The sequence below is a fragment of the Lasioglossum baleicum genome, chromosome 2 (assembly GCF_051020765.1).
Source record: "Lasioglossum baleicum chromosome 2, iyLasBale1, whole genome shotgun sequence".
Classification (NCBI taxonomy): Eukaryota; Metazoa; Arthropoda; class Insecta; order Hymenoptera; family Halictidae; genus Lasioglossum; species Lasioglossum baleicum.
The window spans coordinates 20358649-20372968 of record NC_134930.1 but is presented as its reverse complement, the minus strand read 5'-3'; the positions used below and the strand labels follow the sequence as shown (position 1 = coordinate 20372968).

At 46.2% G+C, this 14320-nt stretch overlaps 1 protein-coding gene across 2 annotated transcripts in view; it reads left to right on the top strand.

Moving 5' to 3' along the window:
* The window catches only part of Kek5 (leucine-rich repeat, immunoglobulin-like domain-containing kekkon 5 protein), a 214778-nt gene that overhangs the window by 111770 nt on the left and 88688 nt on the right, over nucleotides 1-14320 (top strand). The window lies entirely within an intron of this gene.

The window sequence follows — 14320 nt, the reverse complement described above, 5'->3', positions numbered from 1 at the left end:
GCACTAATATTTATGTATCAGAAGCATATCAAAAGATATTTAGGTGTCCTTGCTTAAACGGGCCACCCCGTATCGTCACGGAGAACCTCCCCTTAAGTTTTCCGCCACCTGACGTCTCGACCGCTCTGTAATTTCCAAGAGCGAACCACTGCTATCTCCAGTCCTAGTGAAATGCAGACGTTCAGCGAACGCGAGAATCGCCGGGAAGTGGGATTATACCATCAGCAGACTACTCCGGGCAACGATATCTGTATTTTTAGCGCGAATCGATACGCGCCGCTGTGGGGAATAGTAGGCGGAGAATTTAAATTTGCGGCGCGGAACGTACCCGGTTAGATTATTCGCGTCCGTAGGTGTCTCCTTGCGCACAAATATTGATTCGGCGGAGCGATTTTATTCCGCTTTGTCTCGTCACTTGAAATTACTATCGGCGCTGCTTTCGATTCCTTCTAATATCAATATCGATGTGTATGCTTAGACATCGTCGACGTGAATCGATCGACCTGCCAGCCAGCCGAGGAAATGTCTCGGCTCATGAATAACGAAAACGGTCTGCGGACCTATTCTGTTTGTCTTTTGCTTGCCTCTTAGCTTCTAGCCACGCTCTACTTCGCCGACAGATGAATAAATCTTCTTTGTCATTCGCGGCTCTTCTGTAATCGTTACACCGACCCCGACCGGCCCTTTGACTTGCTGATCCCGCGCCGGTTTTTCATCCAGCCGGATCACCGTGTTCGCCAAGTATACCCGAAGAATAAGAAAACATGAAATATTCAACGAATAACAACCAGGCCAAGATAGATTAGGTATCAAATGCTTGTAGTTCTCGTGGCCACACATTACGAGAGACCTCCTTTGCCACAAAGGAACACAGTTGATCAGCCGTTCAATCATGTTAAGGGACCCAGCCTGTTTCATTGACCATCCGACCTCTCTTCGTAATGGTCAACGCCATAACATCTGGAGGTATAGACTAACGCCTCGTTACTCTAAAGAGCAGATGTGGCCGCGTAATACTCCTGCTACTGAGAAGACATTAATGTCTAATCATGTCTGCGCTGTTTACGGGTCTCTCGATGTCCGAACTGCACAATTCCCAAGAACAAGCATCTCCGCTGTCCACCGTAAGAGTCAAGCATCGATCATAGAAGATACGGTAGATGGCAAGAGGACAGTGCAAGATATGCAGCTGGTGCATTGATGTATATTTCTAAGGGAAACGTGAGCTAATCGCTGAGGTCCACTACAATCCTGATAATCCTACTGACGAGTTTCCCAATGTTTGTATCGCAAAACACTGATCACAGATGATAGCTATCGTTTCCGTTTTGTCATCCTGATTCTTCGGGTGTTAAGGTGCACTACAATCCTGATAATCCTACTGATGAGTTTCCCAATGTTTGTATCGCCAAACACTGATCAAAGATGAATAACTATCGTTCCTGTTTTGTAATCCTGATTCTTCGGGTGCTAACTTCAAGATCTGGACAGGAAATTAATCAGTGTACAGTGTGTGTAAAGTCGCGATCTAGCTCCCATCGTCTGTTCCGAGCAGGGACAGACATCGTGTAGGGAAACTGTGTTTTTAATCTTACAATTAGAAGAGGGCAGCCTGTAAACACGGCGACCAAGGCAGCCGAGCTTCTTGGCCCCTAGTGGAAGGGGCAGGCGAAGGGACAGGGATCGTGGAGATCCTGAGAGATCTAGATCGCGACTTTGCTGTATGAATTTCCTGGCAAGACTCCTCTCGACCGACGCAGACAAAAACGGTTTCGAGATCGCGTTGAACCTATCAGGAGCTGGAAAGACGGTCGACTGGTCATCGAAACGCGAAATTGGCATGATCGCCTTAGTCAAGTGGTACAGAAGGGTTTTAAGGCGACGGGGCATCCGCTCGATCGTTGGCAGTGGTTCGCGCTCTACTTATTTTGAATGGAGTCGCAGTGCAAATAGCAAGATGCTCGGGGGTGTCCACGCGACCGCAAACAGACTGAATAGCTAATCACGGGCCGGCGGGCGCGTTCGTGTTCCGTTCAACCGGGCCAACAGAGAATTATCGTGCGGGTTGGATAAACAACAACCGAAAGAGCATAAAAACCAGCGACACGGGGTGCATCGGCGTCGCGCGAGGATGAGTGCAACGCGTACGTGTCACTCACAGTTTGTGACAACGGCTGAGCGGATGGCCGCGGCGCCCGTTTATTTCGCCGTTATGTTGATTACGATCCGGTGCAGTATCGGCCGGCGCACATCTGGCCACCATCCCCCAAAGGCACACGTGTATCACCGGCCATTTATTCAATCCGGATTCCGTAAATTCCGCTTACAACGGCCTGGGAGCGGCGATACCATCGTACCTCGCAACGCGATAACCCGTAGATATTGCTCCAAAGGACTCCGAGCCAGACGTCAAGTAAAATAACCGGCCGCCTGTGGAAACTGAACGCTCGGTTACATGCAATTAGCGTTTACGTCACGCGCGAGCAATCGCCGCCCGCAGCATCGATGCCCATTCGGCCCCGGCCGCGACTGTCGCCTGCGATCTCCCGATCGCGGTCTTACAATTAGCGGTCCGTCCGTGCCGAGCGGATGACTCGTTTCTGTTGGAAAACTTCATTTGATTAAATAAGGACTTTATTTATTCAATGCAAAAATAAAGTTACAAAGTGGATTAAACAGTGATCGCAATGTGAATGGAAAAAGAGATAAACTGTATTGAGAGAGAGAAATAAGGTAAAGCTAATGCTGTAGCGTAAGGGTGGATCTATAGTAATGTAATTTGGCACGCCACCTTACGTAGAAATTGCGGCTGTTAGTTCCAGCGAAGCCAGGGTGTTGAAGGAAGAAGAGGGTCCCGATTCGTCCGATCGAATGGGGATGATTTCTCTTAATCATTTTTTTGCCCATTAGCTAGAGTGTTCCGGAAATCCCGTGTCATCATTCAGCTGGAGGCTATCGCTTACTCCTCCAGCTGTTGGGTGCAGTCTTATCTCGTTTAGAACTTGAAGTCATCGGTTCCGGCAGAACTGAGGTTCTAATCTTCGTGTGAAAATTGAAAAGAGAATAAATAAGAATTTCCAGGAGATATAGGCAAAAACTTCTGGTTACGCGATTAAGATTACACCGATATTAAATCCCCGAGTACATCACGCTCAGCGAGGCGCGAGTATCAGACAACTATAGCGCGACAAGCAATAAGTCTAACCGCGGAGAACTAATCTGAGAGGGTGACGACACGAGGACAGGACAATTGACGACAGGATGGCGTCGGCAGCTGGCGACCGATGAAATTCACGTGTCGCCACGGAGGCGTCACCGATCGTTCGGCGGGAGTCCTCGAGCCGGGAGCTCTGATCGTTCCATCGGCGACTTCTCTCCGCAAAACTTCATTTCTCATCGCGGCGGTGAAACGAACTACGATCGATAGGGGGTGAAAGAGGAAGGAGGGGGGAATAGCAGCAGGAACTATGGGGTTAGCGTGTAATCGTTATTAGCAAAGGCCATCAGCTAACCGCGACGCCGCGCCGGCGATCGGTAGCGGGTACGAAGTAATCGCAATTAGCTGGGGCCATCGGCGAACGGTAAGGTCGATGGATGGGCTGGCCGGGCGCGAAATAATCGCGATTAGCCCGGCTCCGTTGTAACGTTTCGATTTTCGCTGGCCCGTCCCGTATTTTTCCACGGGAGAACCCGGGGACCCATTTACCCAGTGACGTGTTTCCGGCCGTATCCCAATTTCAGTTGCGGCGTCGGCGCCGCGCCGGTGCGTGCACGAAAGGCGCCGGAATCGAGGTCACCGGACGTTCCCTTTCAGTCTCCGATACATTTTCTGTTTCACGATCGACGTCGACTAAACCCGCCCCTCCGTTTCCCTGACTTCCGTACGAACGCCTCCTACCCGGGCGAACGGATATCCGCGAGGGAACTGCGCAGCTCTCTGGTAGGTCACACTGTGTCTGTTGACGCGTGATCTCCAACGATACAGCTGTTTTATCGATCTGTTTTTTCGATCCTGGAGGACCAACGGTTCAAAAGTTATGAGTAGACTGCGCGCGGATCTTTAGGCAAAATAAAAATTGTTTGCTTAAAGTTAGCGCTACCGTTTGTTTCTAATTAAACTGAATCCAATACGCTGATGTCTTGAAATCTTTTTAATATCAGGTTGTCCCAAAAGTTTCTTCCGGAATGTGATCCTTTAATATTGCTAAATAAATATTAGGTTGTCCCAAAAGTTGGTTTTCGATGCATGCACATAATGCAAATTCATATTAAGAAGTACTAAAATATTAACATAAACATTATCGTATTGTTTGTATTTATTTAGCGACATTAAAGGAACACATTCCGGTAGAAACTTTTCGGACAACCTAATATGTCCACTGCTTTAAATGGTGCTCGTAGTCTAGTTACGAGTGTTTAAAATGTTCCGATTTCCAGTGCTTTTGACAAGTAACAGTTGCCATCATTATTGCCGGTTGTATTACGTCGCGAAAGTCCCGCTTCGTCCTGTCCAGTTTATTTCTGCCAATGGGAGAATAGAGCCGGCTGATGAAAATGAACTACAGAAAAAAGTGATTGGCATTATTAGGCTGATTTTTGTTCAGGTTTATTCGTCACGCGAGAGGTTAAGAGGCTAATCACACAGGCACGGTGCCGGAAACGCGGTCGTATATCTCGAAATAAGGAACTCCGCGAAGATTACACGGGCCGGGGCTCGATGTAAATCGCGAGGGGAATTTTCATAAAGTAGAGATGTAAAAGCCGGTGAAAAGAAATTTATGTCGTTTTTACGCAAGCCTGTAAAGTTCTCCGAAAAGTCGCCGCGCCTCGCCTCGCCTCGCCTCGCAGTGTCGTTTCCGAGCGCGGAGAACGTTAAACTCTTTACGGGGGCGCTCCGTGCAACCGGTAATACTTATCTCGTCCCTGTCCTTCAACCCCCGATTTCCTTTGTTCGAAATTACATTTTCCCCGGTTAACGGCTGGAGCCGGTAGATACTCGCCTCGACTGTAGACTTTGTTGATTCGTTCGTCGATATTTTTGTTTCCGGCGCGGGGTGGCGTATTCGATCGCAGGCCTCGATTATGCTCTCGAAGGGGCTACTAAACTGTAACCAATTTTACAGCCATCGTTTCGGTATGAACTCGTAAAGACAAAATTCAATACCGACCGTGGAACGGAGCCACGCGACAATAAAATATTTATACACGACAACGACGCGTCTTCTTGACGTTGTCCTCCTTATTTGTCTCTCGTAAATACAAAAATTCAACGGTCCATCCACGCACGCACCAGATAACGCCACCGCTAGTTCTTTTTTTATCGAAACCGCGGGGGATCTTGACTCGCCACGAAATAACTTGCTTCGTTCTTTTGGAGTTTTCTCAAACGGAATTGCTGTACCATTCTTCAGAATATTGTTTTCATTATTAACTATGCTGGTATGTAATCAGTATACTACGATGTTCTTATAATTTGAAATTTTTGAATGGTTTCTATGAAAGTGGGATCAAATAGAATCTTGTTTTCAGTGGTAGCAGCCTTTGCGGGTCTGAAATGAATAAAAATCGTATTCCAATCTGTCAAATTTTATACTCTGGAATTTTTTGCAGCCTAGTAATCAATGACTAGACATTTTGTTGGAATTGTAAGGTTTTCTTCCATATTTTGCAACTTCAAATTTATTATCTGAATTGGACAGGGAGACGACCACTTGTTACGTAGGCCTAGCTACGAATGTCTCTTTAAATTTCGTTTGTGTTGAGGCGCGCACCAAACTTTTTCTCTTCTGAATGAATGGAAGGTGTTGATGTGAAAAAAACATTAACAACAATCTTCTTCGTTGTAAACAATTTTGCGGCAAGTTTCTCTTACAAATGTCCATCGATTCAGAAAGAAATGTTTCATTTCCAAATCGTTAATGTGACGCAACGTTCAGAATTCGATATTGTTCCCAGAACGTAAAGTTACATACAAAAGGAACATGTAGGCAGACTCTGAACGCGTTCGAGTGATACGTTGCTCGGCTTCCAGCAGCCGAAGACGCAGGAGAAATGTTGTCGGCTATCGGGGACAGTCTTGTCAACATGGGCCGACCTCGAATGCGTTAAAAAGCGTCGTTGCTGGAACGGAAGGAAGAAAACTTTGAGAAATAGATATCCGAAGAAGAATGGATATCGTTTTACTCCGATGATTTAAGACGAAATATCGTGTATTCCCCGGAGGTACTGTACGAGCAGCACGACAACGTCGCCGATACTTTTGTTTATGCCATTTCCGGCGTTCGTCGAGCATGAATCTCACAATGGCGGACGGTCTCTGAAGGGGATGCGATATACTACCCGCGAACAAGTCACGTTTCCCGCTTGTAAATCTTCATCGGGCGAACGTTGCGGCCCGAGACCGGACAGCCAACGAAGGTTAATCAACGTAGTCGATCCGGTGAGATAACCAGCCGTTATCACGACCGAAAATATGGCCGCAGAAACCGCGCAATTATCGAGCTCCTGATATTTTAGATAACAGTGTCCGTCGCGCGTCGGTTAAACAGTTGTCAGACTGCGTCCCCGCCCGGTTTAACAACGCGAGCACGAACACAGCCGAACTCGCTGTCCCGCCGCATCTCGGCTAAATAAATAGAATCCTCGCTCTCGCGCGATCATACATCATTTCGCGACGGGAGCCGTCGGCTTCGACTGCGGAGTAAATTTGAATTTATTTCCTGTTTCCGCCGGCCCTTTGTCCGCCGCCCGAGTCATCTGACTCTGCCATCTTGAATTACGTGGGAACTGTTTGCTGCGCGAAAAAATATTTTCAACGAACAGTCCGCCGTTAAACGAGCTTTACACGATGGAGTGAAACGCGTCTGGAAAAATCTGTGTGCACCATTAAACCACAAACTTTTTGTTTCCAACATTCTTCTCTGTAAATGAACAATTTACGATCGACATAAAGGAAAATTCATTCTTCTCTGTTGTCTTTAGGGTTGCCGGAAATGTTTTATCCAAATATAGAAGAAGTAGTGAAAACTGCAATTATGTATATATGTGAAATAAGCTCAAAATATAGGAGTTCAAGTAAAAGAGGCACACCGCACATTTTAAACTTTTTTATTCAAACAAGGATTTTGAAAATTGCTGTAGGTACGTAAAGATCAAGTTCAAAAATAAGATTGTCTGCATTGATTGTGGCAAGCAGGAATAACATAAAAACTGATTTCATCGATTAACGATTTTTTGTTACATTAACAGAACATTCTTGAATTTTGAAAGTCTTTTACTGTTTTATATTTCGCCCAACACCGATTTCTTCATAATTGTAAATAAAATTTATAATCTAATGTCCGACAGTAAAAGAATTTGAGGAATTTAAATATACTAATATATTATTTTCAACCTATTGAACGTATTCAACAAGAAATTAGATATTCATTTCACCCCAGCTTGTTGCAATTTATTCGACAACGCACTGTGCGCCGTTTCGTCGTTCCGTAAACGTAGAAACGAGGCAGACGGTTACATCGCGTGGATCGTAATGTCTCGGTATAAGCATCCGTAATGTCTGGTTCGAGTAACTGGATGCGAATGGGAGCATCAATTGAAGAGCATCAGGGAATATCGAAGCGGTGGCGTTCGGAAGAAGCGCGCACGGTTCCGTGCCAATGAATTTCCTGGGCCGATGCAACAATGGTATCCCGCGGCGCTAATATTCGCGAGTACAGCCGGCAACGTTCGGCTCTTGTTCGGTTGCTTTTATCCGTTTATTCGGGAATTGGCTCGCGTCGGCGAGCAGGAAAATTTGAGCGGCACGGCACAATGTGCGGCTACACGTGAAATGTGTCGGCAGTAATTGCCGTGGTAATTACGGTGCGTCAGTACCCGCCGACCGCTGTCTGTGTAATGCGAGTCTAAACGCGGCTTCCTGCGTGTACCTCGCACACGTCACGATATCATGGACACCGACGGTAAAACGAGCAAAAACTTAACGACGCGACACCCGCCCCCGAAGATCCCGTTCCCGCGACACCTGATTACATTGCCGCCCCATTCCCGTCTGATAGCAATTAATTGTCACCTCGCCGATTCCCTTCGTTCCCTCCGTTATTCTCTAACGGAATCTTTCCGACCTGTTCAAATTGCTTTACTCCTTTTATATAAATCATTTTAAACACACACGCCTCAGCCTTCAGACGATCTTCACTATTTTCCAACCCCTTGCCGTATCTACTCGTCATGAATATTTTAAACGAAGTTTTAAAAATATGAATGTTACGCCTTTCTTTTTAACTGACGTCAAATTTGATTCAACCCGTATTAAGAATATAAATTTTCTTTTCTCTAAAGACGTTTTAATCACTGCAACTGTGAAGAAAATGATACGGTCAGGGGTTAAGTACAGTGGGTGTACAAAGTATTTAAAATTCAACCCAATTCTGAAATTTTAGGCTTGCGATTGTATTTCATAGCATCCTCGATCGGTTTCGATGAAACTTTGTACATGTACATGCACGTATATAACTTACTTTTTATAACAGGCACAGATAAACAATTTAAAAAACGTCGCCTTTACATTTCCCTTCGCAATTGCGACCAATAACAATTTTAAAAAACATTATTTATACATTAGCTAGTTCACTAATTCTTCTAACGTCTCAATAAAAGGCTCAAGCTGTCCGGACGAATTTTTAAAAAGTTTTTAAAAGGTGTACGAACACTAGGAACACTTTGTACACCCACTGTAAATAGACATGCTATTACAAATCGTACAACTTCCAATTCCAGAAAGCGAACAGCAACGCACGAATACACGTCGCCCGTAACAACGGGGAATTCGCAAACCGACCTGATTAATTACGATTTTCCGAAACGCAGCGTCGCGTCGCAGCAATTTTCCGAGTGCAAAATAGAGAAACACGTTGTGATCCGTCCGCTGAAAAATTGAAAAGATTGGATGCTTCCGGCGGCGCGGCGCAGCGTCGCGATTAATTTAACATCCGCGAAATTTCCTTTCGCAACGGTCCGCTTGGTCGGTTGAAGCATGAGATATCGTGGGCTCCGTTATTTCGGTGTAAACCGCCAAGCGAGCAAAAACGAAAAACAATATGGATAGACTTGTAATTGGCTGGCGGTGAACGAGGGGAATTGGGTGGTGCGTGGGAGTTGCGGAGGGTGCATCGGTCGCGCGACCGAACAATGTGCCCCGTTTACGATTCTCCATCATTGTCAGCTTTCAATTTACACGTTCGGCATTTAATTCTGACTACTTTCGGAGGCAGAGCGCGGCGGCGGCGGCGGCGGCGGACTCGCGCAACCGGCCAGTCCCATTACGAAACGAAATAATAATGATGTATTATGCGCGTGTTACAATGGCTACTGTAGGGTTGAAAATTGCAGTGAAACACGCTTTTGTGTTCATAATTAATGAACTCCATCGAGCTGCACGGTTCATACCAACTTCCATCTTCCGAATGATGGCCGGCGCGGCGTTACTTAGGTAACCCGTGGCGCACACGGAAACGTGCCGACACGTACACAGGCTCGCCAGGAAATTATTATCGCCGGGGATGTGGGATACGGCCTTTCTCGTGGCCCATTCGACAACCCTGAAATTTTCCCCGTTATCTCGCCGAGCTGCATTCAGAGCGCAGCCTGGACGGAGCAGCAGCAGCAGCAGCCGCCTCCCATACTGCGACTATAACTACGGCTGCAACTGCAACGCAGTCCACGGAAACTAACTTGGACCGGTCCGTCATTTCCAGTTTCTCGTGGTACTTCGTACCGCGAGACCGAAACCCGTTCCGGTGTAATAACCTTGGTTAATTGAGATGAATCTGCTGGCTCCTTTACGATGGATCGGATCCACCAGCACGCCGGTCAAGAGTAATGAAATTGATCGAGGCGAAAGGAATGATCGCCGGTAAACCATCGATCAAACCAGATGTCCGAGGGCTTGGCTACTCGTGTTTACCGCGGCTCCGAATGGTAGTGCTGCTCGCGCAGTCATCGGCCGATCAGCTGATAGAGCGGCAAGAAACTCCCGTGGAGATAACCAACACTACCGAATGCGACGGATAAATTACACCGTTGCTTTTTAATCGGTTCGTTTGACTTCAGCAGGTAGACTCGTTTTTCCAGGATTGCAGGTTTTTCAGTAGTGAAAGCGCTAGGTAAAAGATATCGATCTAGGCACCGACCGCCCTTCAAAAGTCCTATTTTACCACGTTTTTTTACGTTTACGTAGTGAAAAAAGGATCCGACCTTTTTAACTACGGATTAACTCAGGATCGTCAGGGCATCGCATTAAAGGGAAGCCATTTTGAATCGTCCAACTTTCTACGTTTATCACAACTATAATATTTATTAATAGACAGCGGATTTTTATGCAAAATAAAATTCTTTTATCTGGTTTGCGACAAACTGGAGTGAAATAGAATCTTATTTTCTTTCTTAATATGTTTAATAGGTTGATAATAATATGACAGTATTTTTTAATTCTTCTAATGGTTTTCCTGTTTCAAATTACACCCACTCATTTTTTTGTCATAAATGCATCAAATCCGCTGTCTGTTTATTGAATTGTACTAGTTTCTTCATTTTCGCGGTCCACGGAAATCTAGGAAGCAATGTTCATTTAAATTTAAACGCGATCCGCGCGGTGTCAAGCCTAAAAAGCGTGCCGCACGTAAAGCACGTTCCGCGGCCGCGTATAAATCCGTCGCGCGGCATTATTTCCTCGCTCTCTCCCTTTACCACCGGCACACGGAACTATCTTGCGTGTTTTGTAAACGACGGCACGTCGAATGCACGCGACGAGTGTCACTCGCTCGGACGAGCGCTCGTTCGTGCTGCTCGGGCGGGCCGCGATATGACGGGAATTACGGTGCTCTGGAGGATAACGCGAACTTACGGGACCCCGTGGCGGACCTGCACACGCCAAATTTCATTTAGACTCGCACGAGCTCTGGAGAGAAATTGATTTTTCGATTTTACCCCGGAACTACCCTCCCGATCGAGATATAGGGTTAAAATTTCGTCAGCATTTTTCTTCTCGACGCCCCACAGTGGTGCCGATCGCGAATCTACCATATTTAATCTATGATTTGAGAGTGAAAGTATGGCAGAGGATTGCAAAGCTTCTTTTTGTGACTCTACCTAAAGGTAAAGCAACTTGCTAAGACAGAAAATATAATACTTCACAAATAATGATACAGAACTCAATTATTTACGTAGATATTATTGGAATTATCCATATCCGACAAAGTGAAATAGGCACGTCAAAAATTCGAAGACAATGTTCGTTCGGAACGCTTGAAACACGACTTGCGCGTGCGATGATTTGACACCCGCAAAAGCTGATTTTCTACACTTCTTCGAGTAAATGAAAAAGAAGTCCCAACATGTTTCGCGCTCTTCTGCGAAAATGTGATTTTCGAATGACCCATCGGCCATTTTCACCACCTTATCCGGCTATCCGATTCGCGAATCGACTGCGTTTTTCACTTTCGTGTTCCTGCCCCCTCGAATACGTACTCCAGGCCGGGAACTTTCTCCCAAAGATAAAGGGCTGCGGGGATGTCAGGGAGAAGGAGTTACGAGAGAGTTGTTTGCCGTGGCGGGCGGGCGCAGAAGTTTGCCGGAGTGGACGTGATTACGCGGAGAAAACGAAGCGGGGGTGGCTGAGGGGCGGCCCGGGAAACGGGCCGGGGCTGATTGCTAAAAATTACGGCGCTGAGCGGCGCGCGGCTGCCGCCGCCGCCGCACACTCGTGCAGCGTGCAAGCGTGCGTCGATCTAGCGTGAGATTGCGTCTCCTTGTTAGGAATTTGTAACAGCTGCCTGTTCCTGGGCATCTGCTGCCGCTGTCCAGACGAGTCGAACGGCTTAATGCTTTGTCCCCGGCGAGACGAGCCGGTCGTGGCAGCCTTAAGACGCCCCTGTTTCCAACAGTTGAAGAACAACCACGATATCCAACGGGTGATTCGCTTTTAACGTAGTCGCAGATTTAACGGGAAAAATTTACGCGACGTAAACACACGTTGCTCGAACGAGTTACGACCCGCGTAAAGTCCGACGGAGGAAGCGTTTCGATGTAAACGCCGCGGGGATAATTTAGGGAACGGATTTCCAAAATGGCTCGCGATTCTGCGCCCCCTGTCGCGTGTTTAAGATGTTCCAGCACGTTCGAAAGTGATTCTTTTCTGAATCTGATTGCGTAGCAAGTAAGTCTCGGGAAAATGAATGAATCAGCTTTTTAAACGCCACGATAATGGCCAATGAGGAGGCGCCCATCGATTTGCTTGCTCTTTTTGTAAAGCGGATCAAAGCGTTATTCTCAATAATTGCGAGAATTCCAGTAAAAATAATGGAGATCGCAGATAATTGCAGCAGCTTCCAAAAACATTTCCCAGAGGGCTACGCCGGAGCCATTTCTGATCTCACTCCACCATGATATTCATGGTTAACTCCGTCGATTCCGGGTGCTCCCCGTGATAAGTCCATTTGCAGATTAAAGTGAGTTGTTCTGGGCGAACACAGGGTGCCTCCATTTATCACGATTACCCTGAACAGGTTAGTTGGATCCGACAATACGAAAGAATGGTTTCCGATGGATTTCTTTGCTACGGCGAGATACATATTGCAGCGCCGATTAATTAATATTCATCGGCTGTATTGTATCCCGTCGTTAGCCGAAGCCGATTTCCTTTTAAAGGCCGTACAAAAGAGCATGTTCGCCTGGAACATTTTCGGCGACTAGAATTAATCATGATTTTCGACCTTTGTGGTCCGCGTAACAATTCGCTTCCTTTCCAGTCTTTCCCGAAATACCCGAACAATATTCCGTTGTAACTCTCGCGAGTTCCTCCATTACGACTACAGGTCCCTCTCGATTAATGGAGCCACAGCGGCGATCAAATTATTACAGCACGGACAATTCATTTTTTAATCGCTCGGTCAAATATGAATTATACGCCTTTCTTTTTAAACGAAATCAAATCCGATTCGTTTGTAATAGACTGCGGATTTTATGCATTCATTGCAATTCAAAGAATTTAAATACTATATATTATTTTCAACCTGTTAAACATATTCAACAAGAAATTAAATATTTGTTTCACCCCAGCTTGTTGCACTTCAGGCAGAAAGTTTTTATTTTGCATAAAGATCCGCAGTCTGTTAACATTGTCATTGAAAAATTAATTGTCTCAACGCACTCGATTCTTTGCTGTACATTTATTTCGATGCAGAACAATGTTTGGACTCCGGCGCGCCCGAAAACAATTTAGAAAAGCTATTTGCCGAATGCCGGGGAACGGTTTTTCTCGGTGGGAATACAATCCGCGTAAACAGTAACGATCATCTACGTAATTCAACGTTGCCAATCATCCCGTTCTGAAGCTCGACGGAGAAAAAGCATCGAGGAAAGAGAGCGTCGGGGAAACTTGGATTTCCGATACAGTGGGAAGGTCGATTATCTGTAATGGAGTTTCCCTCCCGCTCGTTCGGTGCGCGGCGCTGCGCTGCTTCAAATAAAAGCGGGAGCTGCCTGATAATCGGAAATCAGATAACCGAAACTCTCCGTCGCAAATCATTTAACTCCGTTCCTGGTCTGCCGTCCACTTCGTCCACCGCGTAGGATTTAAATAACTCATCAGCTCTTTTATTAACTCGCGCCCGAGAAATTGTCCGGGCCTCGAGGAAACCGGTTAATTCAGTGTCCTGGAGGACCTTGGGATTCGATCCTTTATCCAATCGACGGGATCTATCTTTCTCTCGCTCTTTCCACCTTTCTCGTTAAATACGAAAGTGAAATCGTTAAGTACGCGACAATTTCGCTCGGAATTAATATCCGAAAGGCGGCCGTAACGATCGGATTCTTCCGGAAGTTTCGCTTGCAAATATAATCATTGGTAACGAGCTCGAGCGCGCGGCACCGTTTCAAACTTCGTCGCCTTCGGTGAGGCGTGTCGTTATAGGGTATTACTCGGTTAATGTTCAAAACTGCTATGGTAATTTCGTTCTTTCCGACTTGTAACTTGCTGATCGATTTTAAATATCTTTCACCGCGCTCCATCAAACGTTCAAGTTCACCGAGTTCGGTGTGGAAACGTGATTCCACGCTCCCTGCTCGACCAGAACGTAAAGGCTGCTTCCACGAGAGCTTCCGGAAGTTGTTTGTCGATGAAACATGTTTGATATTCCTGTTTTCTCAACATTTTTTATCACGTCCGCACACAGTGCATCCTCGATCCCATTAACAGCTCGACGAATATGTTTCTTCGGTTTTCGGAAGGCTAGAAAATTAACAATCAATTTATTAGGTTGTT